Source organism: Oncorhynchus tshawytscha, linkage group LG33, assembly GCF_018296145.1.
Source record: "Oncorhynchus tshawytscha isolate Ot180627B linkage group LG33, Otsh_v2.0, whole genome shotgun sequence".
NCBI lineage: Eukaryota > Metazoa > Chordata > Actinopteri > Salmoniformes > Salmonidae > Oncorhynchus > Oncorhynchus tshawytscha.
Genome location: NC_056461.1, coordinates 49,379,265 through 49,399,091, shown reverse-complemented (window position 1 = coordinate 49,399,091; position 19,827 = coordinate 49,379,265). Strand labels below are relative to the sequence as shown.

Sequence of the window (19,827 nt, the reverse complement as noted above, 5' to 3'; positions counted from 1 at the left end):
TCATTTTCTGGAATTTTCCAAGCTGTTTAAAAGGCACAGTCAACTTAGTGTATGTAAACTTCTGACCCACTGGAATTGTGATACAGTGAATTATAAGTGAAATAATCTGTCTGTAAACAATTGTTGGAAAAATTACTTGTGTCATGCACAAAGTAGATGTCCTAACTGACTTGCCAGAACTATAGTTTGTTAACAGAAAAATTTGTGGAGTCGTTGAAAAACGAGATTTAATGACTCCAACCTAAGTGTATGTAAACTTCTGACTTCAACTGTACACATGAAGTAGGTAAAACAGTATGTTAACATCATTAAAGTGACCATTGTTCCATTATTAGTGACCAGTGTTCAATGACGTTCAGTAGGGAAAAGTAGCCTCTAAGGTTCAGAGTAGAGAACCGGGTGGTAGCCGGCTAGTAACAGTGACTAAGGTTCAGGGTAGAGAACCCGGTGGTAGCCGGCTAGTAACAGTGACTAAGGTTCAGGGTAGAGTACTGAGTGGAGGCTGGCTAGTAACAGTGACTAAGGTTCAGGGTAGAGAACTGGGTGGTAGCTGGCTAGTAACAGTGACTAAGGTTCAGGGTAGAGTACTGAGTGGAGGCTGGCTAGTAACAGTGACTAAGGTTCAGGGTAGAGTACTGAGTGGAGGCTGGCTAGTAACAGTGACTAAGGTTCAGGGTAGAGTACTGAGTGGAGGCTGGCTAGTAACAGTGACTAAGGTTCAGGGCAGGGTACTGAGTGGAGGCTGGCTAGTGGTGACTATTTAACAGTCCGATGGCCTGAAGATAGAAGCTGTTTTTCAGTCTCTGTCCCAGTTTTGATGCACCTATACCGTGTCTGCCTTCTGGATGATAGCGGTGTGAACAGGCAGTGGCTATAGTCTCCTGTAGTCCACGATCAGCTAATTCGTTTTGTTGACATTGAGGGAGGTTCATTTCCTGGCACCACCTCCTCCAGCGCTCTCATCTCCTCCCTGTCGGCCGGTCTCGTCGGTAACCAGGACTACCACTGTTGTGTCATCAGCAAACTTGATGATTGAGTTGTGAGGCATGCGTGGCCATGCAGTAATGTTTTACCTCAATTAACCACGAACTCCCTGGTTTGAAAGTGACTGTATTCTGTGACGTCATTTTGAGTACGGTAAGCTTGGGTCCCGTTGGCCAGCCCCCTAGCAACAGGAGTTCCAATCCCTTGCCATTTGAGTGACAGCTAGAAAGATGCAGATTGACCAGTTAGACCCTGTGTTGTAGTCCACATATCTGCACACAGTGACGTAGAATGCTAATTTCATGGGACCCGTTGATGCTTTCGAGCGCTACTTCAGAACTACTGACTGAAATTAAACTAAAAGTTTGAGAGTGGATCTTGAATGGTTCTGCTGGTCGTACCCACCCAGTACCGCCGCCTGGTCGTACCCACCCAGTACCGCCGCCTGGTCGTACCCACCCAGTACCGCCGCCTGGTCGTTCCCACCCCGCCTGGTCGTTCCCACCCAGTACCGCCGCCTGGTCGTTCCCACCCAGTACCGCCGCCTGGTCGTTCCCACCCAGTACCGCCGCCTGGTCGTTCCCACCCAGTACCGCCGCCTGGTCGTTCCCACCCAGTACCGCCGCCTGGTCGTTCCCACCCAGTACCGCCGCCTGGGTTCCCACCCAGTACCGCCGCCTGGTCGTTCCCACCCAGTACCGCCGCCTGGTCGTTCCCACCCAGTACCGCCGCCTGGTCGTTCCCACCCAGTACCGCCGCCTGGTCGTTCCCACCCAGTACCGCCGCCTGGTCGTTCCCACCCAGTACCGCCGCCTGGTCGTTCCCACCCAGTACCGCCGCCTGGTCGTTCCCACCCAGTACCGCCGCCTGGTCGTTCCCACCCAGTACCGCCGCCTGGTCGTTCCCACCCAGTACCGCCGCCTGGTCGTTCCCACCCAGTACCGCCGCCTGGTCGTTCCCACCCAGTACCGCCGCCTGGTCGTTCCCACCCAGTACCGCCGCCTGGTCGTTCCCACCCAGTACCGCCGCCTGGTCGTTCCCACCCAGTACCGCCGCCTGGTCGTTCCCACCCAGTACCGCCGCCTGGTCGTTCCCACCCAGTACCGCCGCCTGGTCGTTCCCACCCAGTACCGCCGCCTGGTCGTTCCCACCCAGTACCGCCGCCTGGTCGTACCCAGTACCGCCGCCTGGTCGTACCCAGTTCTGCTGCCTGGTCGTACCCAGTTCTGCTGCCTGGTCGTACCCAGTACCGCCGCCTGGTCGTACCCAGTTCTGCTGCCTGGTTGTACCCAGTACCGCCGCCTGGTTGTACCCAGTACCGCCGCCTGGTTGTACCCAGTTCTGCTGCCTGGTCGTACCCAGTTCTGCTGCCTGGTTGTACCCAGTACTGGTTGAAAAGTCATGATCATGTTCAGGCTGAATGAACAAACAGCCAAATCAAATTCAGCAGTTATAAAACCTGTCCAACAGGTGTTGAAGCCTGGGGAACTATAGCCCCGCCCTCCCGCAATCTCTAATCTCTTATCTCCTGCTCAAATACTTTTCTACAAGTCTATGAGGTGAATCAGAGATCAGAGTTGACAGGTTAATTATTCTCAGGTAGCCTAAGTTATTACTATAGTAACAGAGATCACATGACATCAGAAACAGAACATTTTTCTGTTAACTTTGCTATTATATTTCATATAATATTCCTCTATAAAGAGCCTGGGATTGTTACTGAGGAACATTCACATTGTCTGGCCTTATTGTCTAGTAGATGAGGAGAAAAGGCTGTTGTCTGGTCTGAAACAGGGAGAGCCCAGCCAACTTTATACAACAGAGGAGGCTGGTGGAGGGGAGCTACAGGAGGACAGGTTCATTGTAATGGCTGGAATGGAATAAGTGCAACAGAGTCAACCGTGTGGTTTTCATTTGTTTGATGTGTTTAATACCATTCCATTCCAGCCATTACAACGAACCCGTCCTCTTAAACCTCCTCCCACCAGCCTCCTCTGCTACACACACACACACTGGCCAACTCTGCTCACAGGCCAACTCTGCTCACAGGCCAACTCTGCTGCTGTGTGTCCAACAAAACCCACTGACTCCAAGTTTCCCCCTGCAACACACACACACACACACACACACACACACACACACACACACACCACTGTCCATGTCAACTATAACAGACACTAGACAGGCCAAACCCACAGCCAGCTTTTAATTTTATTTATTTAAATAGGTGTTGTCCGACCAAACTCGGACAACGCTGGGCCAATTGTGCGCCGCCCTATGGGGCTCCCAATCAAGGCCGGATGTGATACAGCCTGGATTCGAACCAGGGACTGTAGTGACGACTCTTGCACTGAGATGCAGTGCCTTTAGACCGCTGCGCCACTCGGCAGCCTATAGGCTAATCACAAGCTACATGAGGCATGAACAACCTTTACCTTAAGAGGATAGTTCAGGACTTCCCCGAACGAGGCCCTTTATCTAGATCCCCGAACGAGGCCCTTTATCTAGATCCCCGAACGAGGCCCTTTATCTAGATCCCTTTATCTAGAACGAGGCCCTTAATCTGCTTCCCCAAGTCAGATGAACTGGGGGATACCATTTTCTCTGCATTTAGTTTGAAGGCATTTGCTAACGACCGTTAGCGCAATGACTGGAAGTTTATGGGAACAGCTAGCATCATGGACGTCACTAAGGACCTGGCTTTCGGAGCTGTAGCCCAGAATCTTTTGCGCTGCTGCAATGGTATAAAGGGGGAAAAAAATGTAGTCAACTGAATGAGCCACTTAGTTCATAGAGCTGTGGTTACCTGAAACTCCTGAAGTCATCCAACCTTGTAATCAGGGGTGTAGAGCTGCCTGAAGTCATCCAACCTTGTAATCAGGGGTGTAGAGCTGCCTGAAGTCATCCAACCTTGTAATCAGGGGTGTAGAGCTGCCTGAAGTCATCCAACCTTGTAATCAGGGGTGTAGAGCTGCCTGAAGTCATCCAACCTTGTAATCAGGGGTGTAGAGCTGCCTGAAGTCATCCAACCTTGTAATCAGGGGTGTAGAGCTGCCTGAAGTCATCCAACCTTGTAATCAGGGGTGTAGAGCTGCCTGAAGTCATCCAACCTTGTAATCAGGGGTGTAGAGCTGCCTGAAGTCATCCAACCTTGTAATCAGGGGTGTAGAGCTGCCTGAAGTCATCCAACCTTGTAATCAGGGGTGTCGTAATGCCGGAGCACAGCAGAGTGACTCTGCACCACTTCTCAGAATTGTGTTGGCTCGCAAGATCCCGTAATGATAATATATAACAAACTGAATATAATAGCATGATCAAATCAAAGTTTATTATGTCAAGCTACTGTTTAGATCCCAAAACACCATGTCATTTCTTTAGGACAAATTTAGGATGATTGTGTTGAACTGTTGAATTTTTGTTTCTCATGCGGTGATTGTGTTTAACGCCATCTGCTCTATGATGTGATTAGTTTGGCCCGGTTCGCCACCCTTACTCACGTCATTCAACACGATCAAAATGCATATTCCCATGAAACTGATTGGGGGATGTAAATGGTTGGCAATCAGCTTGGACGTTTCACCTGTAAACCGTGAAAAGTTATAAATGTTCACGATTTGACAGTGATGATAAAGGTCTAACTTGGTGTTTTAGGATTTAAAAAAACATTCAAATGTTCCTTTAACTACTGCCATTGGAATAAAGTATGTGATACCATAGATAGTCTTAAAATATTATTGTAACAGTAACCCCATATGGGGGTTACTGACCACCATCCATTGAATTCAGAATAATAAGTGGTGATTATCTGGCCTTGGGGAGAGAGAGCACAGCCCTGCAGGAGGAGTACACAGCCCTGCAGGAGGAGTACACAGCCCTGCAGGAGGAGTACACAGCCCTGCAGGAGGAGTACACAGCCCTGCAGGAGGACAACACAGCCCTGCAGGAGGAGTACACAGCCCTGCAGGAGGAATACACAGCCCTACAGGAGGAAAACACAGCCCTGCAGGAGGAATACACAGCCCTACAGGAGGAAAACACAGCCCTGCAGGAGGTAAGCCCTGCAGGAAGAACACACAGCGCTACAGGAAGAACACACAGCCCTGCAGGAAGAACACACAGCCCTACAGGAAGAACACACAGCGCTACAGGAAGAACACACAGCGCTACAGGAAGAACACACAGCCCTACAGGAAGAACACACAGCCCTACAGGAAGAACACACAGCCCTACAGGAAGAACAAACAGCCCAACAGGAAGAACAAACAGCCCTACAGGAAGGGCTACAGGAAGAACACACAGCCCTACAGGAAGAACACACAGCCCTACAGGAAGAACACAGCCCTACAGGAAGAACACACAGCGCTACAGGAAGAACACACAGCCCTACAGGAAGAACACACAGCCCTACAGGAAGAACACACAGCCCTACAGGAAGAACACACAGCCCTACAGGAAGAACACACAGCCCTACAGGAAGGGCTCAGGAAAACACACAGCCCTACAGGAAGAACACACAGCCCTACAGGAAGAACACAGCCCTACAGGAAGAACACACAGCCCTACAGGAAGAACACACAGCCCTGCAGGAAGAACACACAGCCCTACAGGAAGAACACACAGCGCTACAGGAAGAACACACAGCCCTACAGGAGGAGTACACAGCCCTGCAGGAGGAACACACAGCCCTGCAGGAGGAGTACACAGCCCTACAGGAAGGGCTACAGGAAGAACACACAGCCCTACAGGAAGGGCTACAGGAAGAACACACAGCCCTACAGGAAGAACACACAGCCCTACAGGAAGAACACACAGCCCTACAGGAAGAACACACAGCCCTACAGGAAGAACAAACAGCCCAACAGGAAGAACAAACAGCCCTACAGGAAGGGCTACAGGAAGAACACACAGCCCTACAGGAAGAACACACAGCCCTACAGGAAGAACACAGCCCTACAGGAAGAACTTTACACTACAGGAAGAACACACAGCCCTACAGGAAGAACACACAGCTACAGGAAGAACACACAGCCCTACAGGAAGAACACACAGCCCTACAGGAAGAACACACAGCCCTACAGGAAGAACACACAGCCCTACAGGAAGAACACACAGCCCTACAGGAAGAACACACAGCCCTACAGGAAGAACACACAGCCCTACAGGAAGAACACACAGCCCTACAGGAAGAACACACAGCCCTACAGGAAGAACACACAGCCCTACAGGAAGAACACACAGCCCTACAGGAAGAACACACAGCGCTACAGGAAGAACACACAGCGCTACAGGAAGAACACACAGCGCTACAGGAAGAACACACAGCGCTACAGGAAGAACACACAGCCCTACAGGAAGAACACACAGCCCTACAGGAAGAACACACAGCCCTACAGGAAGAACACACAGCCCTACAGGAAGAACACACAGCCCTGCAGGAAGAACACACAGCCCTACAGGAAGAACACACAGCCCAACAGGAAGAACACACAGCCCTACAGGAAGAACACACAGCCCTACAGGAAGAACACACAGCCCTACAGGAAGAACACACAGCCCTACAGGAAGAACACACAGCTACAGGAAGAACACACAGCCCTACAGGAAGAACACACAGCCCTACAGGAAGAACACACAGCCCTACAGGAAGAACACACAGCCCTACAGGAAGAACACACAGCCCTACAGGAAGAACACACAGCGCTACAGGAAGAACACACAGCCCTACAGGAAGAACACACAGCCCTACAGGAAGAACACACAGCCCTACAGGAAGAACACACAGCCCTACAGGAAGAACACACAGCCCTACAGGAAGAACACACAGCGCTACAGGAAGAACACACAGCGCTACAGGAAGAACACACAGCCCTACAGGAAGAACACACAGCCCTACAGGAAGAACACACAGCGCTACAGGAAGAACACACAGCCCTACAGGAAGAACACACAGCCCTGCAGGAAGAACACACAGCCCTACAGGAAGAACACACAGCGCTACAGGAAGAACACACAGCCCTACAGGAAGAACACACAGCCCTACAGGAAGAACACACAGCCCAACAGGAAGAACACACAGCCCTACAGGAAGAACACACAGCGCTACAGGAAGAACACACAGCCCTACAGGAAGAACACACAGCCCTGCAGGAAGAACACACAGCCCTACAGGAAGAACACACAGCGCTACAGGAAGAACACACAGCCCTACAGGAAGAACACACAGCCCTACAGGAAGAACAAACAGCCCAACAGGAAGAACAAACAGCCCTACAGGAAGGGCTACAGGAAGAACACACAGCCCTACAGGAAGGGCTACAGGAAGAACACACAGCCCTACAGGAAGAACACACAGCCCTACAGGAAGAACACACAGCCCTACAGGAAGAACACACAGCCCTACAGGAAGAACAAACAGCCCAACAGGAAGAACAAACAGCCCTACAGGAAGGGAAGGAAACACACAGCCCTACAGGAAGAACACACAGCCCTACAGGAAGAACACAGCCCTACAGGAAGAACACACAGCCTACAGGAAGAACACACAGCCCTACAGGAAGAACACACAGCCCTACAGGAAGAACACACAGCGCTACAGGAAGAACACACAGCCCTACAGGAAGAACACACAGCCCTACAGGAAGAACACACAGCCCTACAGGAGGAGTACACAGCCCTGCAGGAGGAACACACAGCCCTGCAGGAGGAGTACACAGCCCTGCAGGAGGAACACACAGCCCTGCAGGAGGAGTACACAGCCCTGCAGGAAGAACACACAGCCCTACAGGAAGAACACACAGCCCTACAGGAAGAACACACAGCCCTACAGGAAGGGCAACAGGAAGAACACACAGCCCTACAGGAGGACAACACAGCCCTGCAGGAAGAACACACAGCCCTACAGGAAGAACACACAGCCCTGCAGGAAGAACACACAGCCCTACAGGAAGAACACACAGCGCTACAGGAAGAACACACAGCCCTACAGGAAGAACACACAGCGCTACAGGAAGAACACACAGCCCTACAGGAAGGGCAACAGGAAGAACACACAGCCCTACAGGAAGGACAACACAGCCCTGCAGGAAGAACACACAGCCCTACAGGAAGAACACACAGCCCTGCAGGAAGAACACACAGCCCTACAGGAAGAACACACAGCGCTACAGGAAGAACACACAGCCCTACAGGAAGAACACACAGCGCTACAGGAAGAACACACAGCCCTACAGGAAGAACACACAGCCCTACAGGAAGAACACACAGCGCTACAGGAAGAACACACAGCCCTACAGGAAGAACACACAGCGCTACAGGAAGAACACACAGCCCTACAGGAAGAACACACAGCCCTACAGGAAGAACACACAGCGCTACAGGAAGAACACACAGCCCTACAGGAAGAACACACAGCCCTACAGGAAGAACACACAGCCCTACAGGAAGGGCTACAGGAAGAACACACAGCCCTACAGGAAGGGCTACAGGAAGAACACACAGCCCTACAGGAAGGGCTACAGGAAGAACACACAGCCCTACAGGAAGGGCTACAGGAAGAACACACAGCCCTACAGGAAGAACACACAGCGCTACAGGAAGAACACACAGCCAGGAAGGGCTACAGGAAGAACACACAGCGCTACAGGAAGAACACACAGCCCTACAGGAAGAACACACAGCCCTACAGGAAGAACACACAGCCCTACAGGAAGAACACACAGCCCTACAGGAAGAACACACAGCCAGGAAGGGCTACAGGAAGAACACACAGCCCTACAGGAAGGGCTACAGGAAGAACACACAGCCCTACAGGAAGGGAAGGAAGAACACACAGCCCTACAGGAAGGGCTACAGGAAGAACACACAGCCCTACAGGAAGGGCTACAGGAAGGGCTACAGGAAGAACACACAGCCCTACAGGAAGAACACACAGCCCTACAGGAAGAACACACCGCGCACAGGAAGGGCTACAGGAAGAACACACAGCCCTACAGGAAGGAGGAAGAACACACAGGCCTACAGGAAGAACACACAGCCCTACAGGAAGGAAGAACACACAGCTACAGGAAGGGCTACAGGAAGAACACACAGCACTACAGGAAGAACACACAGCCCTACAGGAAGGGCTACAGGAAGAACACACAGCGCTACAGGAAGGGCTGCAAGAAGAACACACAGCCCTACAGGAAGAACACACAGCCCTACAGGAAGAACACACAGCCCTACAGGAAGAACACACAGCCCTACAGGAAGAACACACAGCCCTACAGGAAGAACACACAGCCCTACAGGAAGAACAAACAGCCCAACAGGAAGAACAAACAGCCCTACAGGAAGAACACACAGCCCTACAGGAAGAACACACAGCCCTACAGGAAGAACACACAGCCCTACAGGAAGAACACACAGCCCTACAGGAAGAACACACAGCCCTACAGGAAGAACACACAGCCCTACAGGAAGAACACACAGCCCTACAGGAAGAACACAGCCCTACAGGAAGAACACACAGCGCTACAGGAAGAACACACAGCCCTACAGGAAGAACACACAGCCCTACAGGAAGAACACACAGCGCTACAGGAAGAACACACAGCCCTACAGGAAGGGCTACAGGAAGAACACACAGCCCTACAGGAAGGGCTACAGGAAGAACACACAGCCCTACAGGAAGAACACACAGCCCTACAGGAAGAACACAGCCCTACAGGAAGAACACACAGCGCTACAGGAAGAACACACAGCCCTACAGGAAGGGCTACAGGAAGAACACACAGCCCTACAGGAAGAACACACAGCCCTACAGGAAGAACACACAGCGCTACAGGAAGAACACACAGCGCTACAGGAAGAACACACAGCGCTACAGGAAGAACACACAGCGCTACAGGAAGTGCTGCAGATTAAGTTTCATACATGTGTCAAATTAGATAATGACTCCGGTCTCTATAAAAACAAATGAAATCATTGAAAATACTACACCAGCATAATTTAGCCACAATAGAGGATCAATAGTTCATTTTTAAAATCGCTGTAGATTGTGTTGTTACATTATGAGCATTTAGGCCTCGTCTACAGTCGGGAATCCGGCAATTCAGCAGCAAATATAAAACAGATGATTGATTGAGTTGATGATGATTGATGAGTTGTCGCTGTCAGTGAACAGCAGCTAGAAGGTATTTCGCAATATTTTAAAAATACAATTGCGGGAAGAATATGTTTGAATAGATGAGTGCCACTGGAAAGTTGGACTATAATGACCTCCTCATATTGTTGGCCTGAGATCTGTTTGTCCACTCGTTTCATTGGCCTATGCTATTGGTCGCCTTTAAGACATTGGTCGTTGGTTTTATTGATCTCAGTATTTAAATATCAGAGTAGCTTGTCATTTTGATAATGTGTGTGGTATAAAAAAAAAATATGGTAACGTCTCCAATAAGTGGTGACAGCCCACAGCCCTGGCTTGCATTGCTAGTGGTTCCTATAAACTTCCAGTCATTGCGGTAACACCAGTTAGCATTGACTCGCAAAACTGACTTCTTCCTTCATACTGGAAACAGACAACCTAAATAAAGAAAATGGTTTGCTGGAGTTCATCTGACTGGGGGAAGTAGATAAAGGACATATCCACTGCTCATTTCAACTTCTGTTGAATTGACGTGGAAACAACGTTGACTCAACCAGCGTGTGTCCAGCGGGTCATTGCCAAAATCCTGAACTATCCCTTTAAGCTCATAAGGACATTAGCCTACATAACATATAGCCTAATGTTTTCTCAATGTTTGCTCAAATGAATAGAACATTTTAGAAATGTTAGTCTTTCTGTCCCTCCGGCTATAATGACCAGTCAGGCTTATTCCGAAGGGGGACGGCGTACACGTTGTAGGCTACCTGTCATTCTCAATAGACTAGGACCACATTTGCGTACTTACATTTCCTGTAGACTCAGAAAGGCATTGATTATTCCCAACGAAACCTCCATCAAACGTCTCGACTCATCCATGGAAACGTCATTCCGTCCATTTCTGATCGTCAACCTCCACAGATGATTAATTAACGTGACCCGCGGAACAGCAGCTCGATTACAGATCAACTTCAGAGAGAGAAGAAGAAGCAGAGAGAGACGGAGAGGAACGGCAATCCCTTTGCGCGCGTCCGTGCCGTGAGCGGACAGAGCAGAGCTAGGGTGACCGCGCATTCCCGTGCCGCTCGTCCTCTGTTACGGTCAATTATACGCGGCTCATTGCAACCTATGAGGTTGTACGTGGCCATACGTGCGGTCAATCAGTTTAAATTAATGTATAGATCTCAAACAGTGCTCAAAGTTTGAGCCAAGAACAGAAGTAAAGGTTTAAAAGATGAATAAAAAGACAGACTACATGACTTAAATGACAAAGGATGTATTGTTTTCATATTTAATGAGGGTAATACAAGCAATAAATATAACCTGTACCAGCGATATCAACAGGGTTATACAACACTGACTAACAGAGATGTATAGCCCTAAACATATAGGAAAAGTCCCAGTGTCATCTAAAAACCTATGAGGCAGTCAAAGAGTTCAACACCACAGACAGGCACCCTAGGAAGTAGACAGGAGAGGTGTAGGGCGATGGGTTGGGCATTGCCTGAGTCGTGTTTAACTGTTCAATTGCAGTAAGCAAGCTTTGAAACAGCTAAACAAATCATTCTGGAGCCTGCCGTGGCTGTATAGGCCTAAATGTAACGATTGATGGGGGAAACAGCTGAAATGGGGTCTTGAACCATCGAGTTGAGGTCACAGGGCAACTACACTGCCTCCTGTCCCTTAATGACATGATTGAATAATGGCCGTTACACCCAGCACTCCGTTGTGATATGATTATATGACAGGCTGTCAAAACAAGGTCACAGAGAACTGGACGAGGAGAATCACAGCTTACACACTGTGTGTGTGTGCTTTACACACTGTGTGTGTGTGTGGGGGGGGCTTTACACACTGTGTGTGTGTGCTTTACACACTGTGTGTGTGTGTGCTTTACACACTGTGTGTGTGTGTGTGTATTTATGTGTGTATGTGTGTGTGTGTGTATTTATGTGTGTATGTGTGTGTGTGTGTAAGAGAGATGCATTTTAACAAGTACATTGACTGAGAACACATTATCTACATCAATGGGGAATAGTTACAAATATAATATCTTATTTATCATTTTTACTCTGATTAAATGTCAGGAATTGTGGAAAAACTGAGTTTAAATGTATTTGACTAAAGTGTATGTAAACTTCAACTTCAACTGTATCTGCTATATACAGGGAGTACCAGTACCTGATCACTGTGGAGCTATATACAGGGAGTACCTGATCACTGTGGAGCTATATACAGGGAGTACCTGATCACTGTGGAGCTATATACAGGGAGTACCTGATCACTGTGGAGCTATATACAGGGAGTACCTGATCACTGTGGAGCTATATACAGGAGTACCTGATCACTGTGGAGCTATATACAGGGAGTACCTGATCACTGTGGAGCTATATACAGGAGTACCTGATCACTGTGGAGCTATATACAGGGAGTACCTGATCACTGTGGAGCTATATACAGGAGTACCTGATCACCTGAGTCATCTGTGGAGCTATATACAGGGAGTACCTGATCACTGTGGAGCTATATACAGGAAGTACCAGATCACTGTGGAGCTATATACAGGGAGTACCTGATCACTGTGGAGCTATATATCACTGGGAGTACCTGATCACTGTGGAGCTATATACAGGGAGTACCTGATCACTGTGGAGCTATATACAGGGAGTACCTGATCACTGTGGAGCTATATACAGGGAGTACCTGATCACTGTGGAGCTATATACAGGGAGTACCTGATCACTGTGGAGCTATATACAGGGAGTACCTGATCACTGTGGAGCTATATACAGGGAAGTACCTGATCACTGTGGAGCTATATACAGGGAGTACCTGATCACTGTGGAGCTATATACAGGGAGTACCTGATCACTGTGGAGCTATATACAGGGAGTACCTGATCACTGTGGAGCTATATACAGGGAGTACCTGATCACTGTGGAGCTATATACAGGGAGTACCTGATCAATGTGGAGCTATATACATGGAGTACCTGATCACTGTGGAGCTATATACAGGGAGTACCAGTACCTGATCACTGTGGAGCTGTATACAGGGAGTACCAGTACCAGATCGCTGTGGAGCTATATACAGGGAGTACCAGATCACTGTGGAGCTATATACAGGGAGTACCAGTACCAGATCAATGTGGGGCTATATACAGGGAGTACCAGTACCAGAACAATGTGGAGCTATATAGAGGAAGTACCAGATCAATGTGGAGTTATATAGAGAACGTACCAGATCAATGTGGAGCTATATACAGGGAGTACCAGTACCAGAACAATGTGGAGCTATATACAGGGAGTACCAGTATCAGATCAATGTGGAGTTATATACAGGAAGTAGCAGTACCAGATCAATGTGGAGCTATATACAGGGAGTACCAGTACCAGATCAATGTGGAGCTATATATAGGGAGTACCAGATCAATGTGGAGCTATATACAGAAGGTACCAGATCACTGTGGAGCTATATACAGGGAGTACCAGATCAATGTGGAGCTACAGTTGAAGTCGGAGGTTTAAATATACCTTAGCAAAATACATTTAAATGTAGTTTTTCAGAATTCCTGACATTTAATCAGTAAAAATCCCTGTTTTACGTCAGTTAGGATCACCACTTTATTTTAAAGAATATGAAATGTCAGAATAATAGCAGAGAGAATGATTTATTTCAGCTTTTATTTATTTCATCACCTTCCCAGTGGGTCAGAAGTTTACATACACTCAATTAGTATTTGGTAGCATTGCCTTTAAATTGTTTAACTTGGGTCAAACGTTTCAGGTAGCCTTCCACAAGCTTCCCACAATAAGTTGGGTGATTTTTGGCCCATTCCTCCTGACAGAGCTGGTGTAACTGAGTCAGGTTTGTAGGCCTCCTTGCTCGCACACACTTTCAGTTCTGACAACACATTTGCTATAGGATTGAGGTCAGGTCTTTGTGATGGCCACTCCAATACCTTGACATTGTTGTCCTTAAGCCATTTTGCCACAACTTTGGAAGCAGGCTTGGGGTCATTGTCCATTTGGAAGACCCATTTATGACCAAGCTTTAACTTCCTGACTGATATCTTGAGATGTTGCTTCAATATATCCACATAATTTTCCATCCTCATGATGCCATCCATTTTGTGAAGACCACCAGTCCCTCCTGTAGCAAAGCACCCCCACAACATGATGCTGCCACCCCCGTGCTTCACGGTTGGGATGGTGTTCTTCAGCTTGCAAGCCTCCCCCTTTTTCCCTCCAAACATAACGATGGTCATTATGGCCAAATATTTCTATTTTTGTTTCATCAGACCAGAGAACATTTCTCCAAAAAGTATGATCTTTGTCCCCATGTACAGTTGCAATCCGTAGTCTGGCCTTTTTATGGCAGTTTTGCAGCAGTGGCTTCTTCCTTGCTGAGCAGCCTTTCAGGTTATGTCGATATAGGACTCGTTTTACTGTGGATATAGATACTGTTGTACCTGTTTCTCCAGCATCTTCACAAGATCCTTTGCTGCTGTTCTGGGATTGATTTGCACTTTTCACACCAAAATACATGAATCTCTAGGAGACAGAACGGGTCTCCTTCATGAGCGGTATGACGGCTGCATGGTCCCATGGTGTTTATACTTGCGTACTCTTGTTTGTACAGATGAACGTGGTACCTTCAGGCGCTTGGAAATTGCTCCCAAGGATAAACCTGACTTGTGGAGGTCTACAATTTTTTTGTCTGAGGTCTTGACTGATTTCTTTTGATTTTCCCATGATGTCAAGCAAAGAGGCACGGAGTTTGAAGGTAGGCCTTGAAATACATTCACAGGTACACCTCCAATTGACTCAAATTATGTCAATTAGCCTTTTAGAAGCTTCTAAAGCTATGACATCATTTTCTGGAATTTTCCAAGCTATTTAAAGGCACAGTCAACTTAGTGTATGTAAACTTCTGACCGACTGGAATTGTGATACAGTGAAATAATCTGTCTGTAAACAATTACTGGAAAAATTACTTGTGTCACGCACAAAGTAGATGTCCTAACTGACTTGCCAGAACTATAGTTTGTTAACAAGAAATTTGTGGAGTGGTTGAAAAACGAGATTTAATGACTCCAATCTAAGTATGTAAACTTCCGACTTCAGCTCTATATACAGGGAGTACCAGATCAATGTGCAACTGTATACAGGGAGTACCAGAAGGGTACTGGGGGGGAAGTTCTCCCTTGTGGGGACATGCTGTACACACTAACGGTCAAAAGTTTGGACACACCTACTCATTCCAGGGTTTTTTGTTATTTTATACAATTTTCACATTATAGAATAATAGTGAAGACATCAACACTATGAAATAACACATATGGAATCATGTAGTAACCAAAAAAAGTGTTAAATCAAAATATATTTATATTTAAGATTCTTCAAATACTCGGCCCTGTCTCAGGATGGTAAGTTGGTGGTTGAAGATATCCCTCTAGTGGCGTGGGGGCTGTGCTTTGGCAAAGTGGGTGGGGTTATATCCTTCCTGTTTGGCCCTGTCCGGGGGTGTCCTCCTGACCCCTCCTGTCTCAGCCTCCAGTATTTATGCTGCAGTAGTTTATGTGTCGGGGGGCTAGGGTCAGTTTGTTATATCTGGAGTACTTCTCCTGTCCTATTCGGTGTCCTGTGTGAATCTAAGTGTGCGTTCTCTAATTCTCTCCTTCTCTCTTTCTTTCTCTCTCTCGGAGGACCTGAGCCCTAGGACCATGCCCCAGGATTACCTGACATGATGACTCCTTGCTGTCCCCAGTCCACCTGGCCGTGCTGCTGCTCCAGTTTCAACTGTTCTGCCTTATTATTCGAACATGCTGGTCATTTATGAACATTTGAACATCTTGGCCATGTTCTGTTATAATCTCCACCCGGCACAGCCAGAAGAGGACTGGCCACCCCACATAGCCTGGTTCCTCTCTAGGTTTCTTCCTAGGTTTTGGCCTTTCTAGGGAGTTTTTCCTAGCCACCGTGCTTCTACACCTGCATTGCTTGCTGTTTGGGGTTTTAGGCTGGGTTTCTGTACAGCACTTTGAGATATCAGCTGATGTACGAAGGGCTATATAAATAAATTTGATTTGATTCAAATAGCCACCCTTTGCCTTTGACAGCTTTGCATTCTCTCAACCAGCTTTGAGGTAGTCACATGGAATGCTTCTGACCGGTACTGTTGTGAGGCTGGTTGGATATACTGGCAAAAGCTCTAAAACAATGGAGGCGGTTTATGGTAGAGAAATGACCATTCAATTACTTGGCAATAGCTCTGGTGGGCATTCCTGCAGTCAGTATACAAATAGCACGCTCCCTCAGAACTTGACACATCAGTGGCATTGTGTTGTGACAAAACTGCACATTTTAGAGTGGCTTTTATTGTCCCCCAGCACAAGGTGCACCTGTGTAATGTTCATGCTGTTTAATCAGCTTCTTGATATGCCACACCTGTCAGGTGGATGGATTATCTTGGGCAAAGGAGAAATGCTCACTAACGGGGATGTAAACAAACTTGTGCAAGACATTTTTTGTGCGTATGTAAACTTTCAGGCATTATTTCAGCTCATGAAACATGGGACCAACACTTGAAATGTGTTTATATTTTTGTTCAACGCAAAAAGTATGACATAACTGATCACATATAATATGTATTACATATAAATCAGTTACTCCCCAACCCTGACTGTGAGTCCTAGCTTCCTTCCACTGCATTGTACTGTGTGTGTGCCTTTGAGTGTGTCATACAGTAGCTCCCGTCTCTACATGGGTCTACTCTATGTCTAGTCTTTACCTCTACCTACATGTGCATATTACCTACCCTACTACCAACACTGCTGTTACTGTCTATTATCTATCCTGTTGTCTAGTCTTTACCTCTACCTACATGTGCATATTACCTACCCTACTACCAACACTGCTGTGACTGTCTATTATCTATCCTGTTGTCTAGTCTTTACCCCTACCTACATGTGCATATTACCTACCCTACTACCAACACTGCTGTTACTGTCTATTATCTATCCTGTTGTCTAGTCTTTACCTCTACCTACATTATATTACCTACCCTACTACCAACACTGCTGTTACTGTCTATTATCTATCCTGTTGTCTAGTCTTTACCTCTACCTACATGTACATATTACCTACCCTACTACCAACACTGCTGTGACTGTCTATTATCTATCCTGTTGTCTAGTCTTTACCCCTACCTACATTATATTACCTACCCTACTACCAACACTGCTGTTACTGTCTATTATCTATCCTGTTGTCTAGTCTTTACCCCTACCTACATTATATTACCTACCCTACTATCAACACTGCTGTTACTGTCTATTATCTATCCTGTTGTCTAGTCTTTACCTCTACCTACATGTACACATTACCTCAACTAACCGTTACCCCCTGTGTATATAGCCTGGGTACCGGTACCTCCTGTGTATATAGCCTGGGTACCGGTACCTCCTGTGTATATACCCTCGTTATTGTTATTTGTGTTACTTTTTATTTAGTATTTTATTATTTAGTATTTTACTAAATAAACAAAAGTTAACAATTATCTTAACTCTATTTCTTGAACTGCATTGTTGGTTTGTAAATAAGCATTTCACAGAAAGGTCTACTACACCCGTTGTATTCAGCATTTCACTGTGAGGTCTACTACACCTGTTGTATTCAGCATTTCACTGTGAGGTCTACTACACCCGTTGTATTCAGCATTTCACTGTGAGGTCTACTACACCTGTTGTATTCAGCATTTCACTGTAAGGTCTACTACACCCGTTGTATTCAGCATTTCACTGTGAGGTCTACTACACCTGTTGTATTCAGCATTTCACTGTGAGGTCTACTACACCCGTTGTATTCAGCATTTCACTGTAAGGTCTACTACACCTGTTGTATTCAGCATTTCACTGTGAGGTCTACTACACCTGTTGTATTCAGCATTTCACTGTAAGGTCTACTACACCCGTTGTATTCAGCATTTCACTGTGAGGTCTACTACACCTGTTGTATTCAGCATTTCACTGTAAGGTCTACTACACCCGTTGTATTCAGCATTTCACTGTAAGGTCTACTACACCCGTTGTATTCAGCATTTCACAGAAAGGTCTACTACATCTGTTGTATTCGGCACACGTGACAAATTCAAATTGATTTGATTCTACTCCAGGGCAAAGTCTTCTGGTTTCCTCCCAGTTCAGTTTAATTCATTCATTTAAATTGATGACCCACATGGAGGACACAGCAGGCTAATCTAATCTGGGGTACACCACGTGCTCCCACGCTCCCAGACTACGTGTGTGTTCGTACACACACACACACACACACACACACACACACACACACACACACACACACACACACACACACACACACACACACACACACACACACACACACACACACACACACACACACACACACACACGTATGTATGTGTATTGGGAATAGGATTCCATTTGGGACACGGCCTAATAGTCTCTAGCCTGCATCTGACTGCTGACCTAGGGTCAGTTAGCTTGCTGGTCACAGGAAGCTGGTCTACAGGGTAATGGGCCTGCATCTGACTGCTGACCTAGGATCAGTTAGCTTGCTGGTCACAGGAAGCTGGTCTACAGGGTAATGGGCCTGCATCTAACTGCTGACCTAGGGTCAGTTAGCTTGCTGGTCACAGGAAGCTGGTCTACAGGGTAATGGGCCTGCATCTGACTGCTGACCTAGGGTACGTTAGCTTGCTGGTCACAGGAAGCTGGTCTACAGGGTAATGGGCCTGCATCTGACTGCTGACCTAGGGTACGTTAGCTTGCTGGTCACAGGAAGCTGGTCTACAGGGTAATGGGCCTGCATCTGACTGCTGACCTAGGATCAGTTAGCTTGCTGGTCACAGGAAGCTGGTCTACAGGGTAATGGGCCTGCATCTGACTGCTGACCTAGGGTACGTTAGCTTGCTGGTCACAGGAAGCTGGTCTACAGGGTAATGGGCCTGCATCTGACTGCTGACCTAGGGTACGTTAGCTTGCTGGTCACAGGAAGCTGGTCTACAGCCTGGTCCTATTAACACTGTGTAATGGGCCTGCATCTGACTGCTGACCTAGGGTAACACGTTAGCTTGCTGGTCACTGTAAAGTAGCCTGGTCCTATTAACACTGTAAAGTAGCCTGGTCCTATTAACACTGTAAGGTAGCCTGGTCCTATTAACACTGTAAAGTAGCCTGGTCCTATTAACACTGTAAAGTAGCCTGGTCCTATTAAACACTGTAAGTCCTATTAACACTGTAAAGTAGCCTGGTCCTATTAACACTGTAAAGTAGCCTGGTCCTATTAACACTGTAAGGTAGCCTGGTCCTATTAACACTGTAAAGTAGCCTGGTCCTATTAACACTGTAAGGTAGCCTGGTCCTATTAACACTGTAAAGTAGCCTGGTCCTATTAACACTGTAAAGTAGCCTGGTTCAACAGACACAAAGAATCAGAGATAGACAGCCTAGACAGGCCAGATATACTGACTAGCTAGCCAGACAGACACAGGCAGGCTAGCCAGGCAGGCTAAACAGACAGACATACAAACAGGAAGGCTAGCTAGCCGCTAGCTAGCCAGACAGACAGAGACAGGCTAGCTAGACAGACAGACAGGCTAGCTAGACAGACAGACAGGCTAGACAGACTGGCTAGCTAGACAGACAGACAGGCTAGCTAGACAGACAGACAGGCTAGACA

The 19,827-nt window shown here is 47.4% G+C and overlaps 1 protein-coding gene across 1 annotated transcript in view; it reads right to left on the bottom strand.

Moving 5' to 3' along the window:
• LOC112237416 (thrombospondin type-1 domain-containing protein 1) overlaps positions 1–11,174 on the bottom strand; it is a 49,513-nt gene extending 38,339 nt beyond the window's left edge. Inside the window, exon 1 of the mRNA XM_042311249.1 lies at positions 10,914–11,174. The gene's annotated coding sequence lies outside the window, so the exon portion shown is untranslated. The remainder of the gene's footprint in view (positions 1–10,913) is intronic.
• Between the last annotated feature and the right edge of the window lie 8,653 nt (positions 11,175–19,827).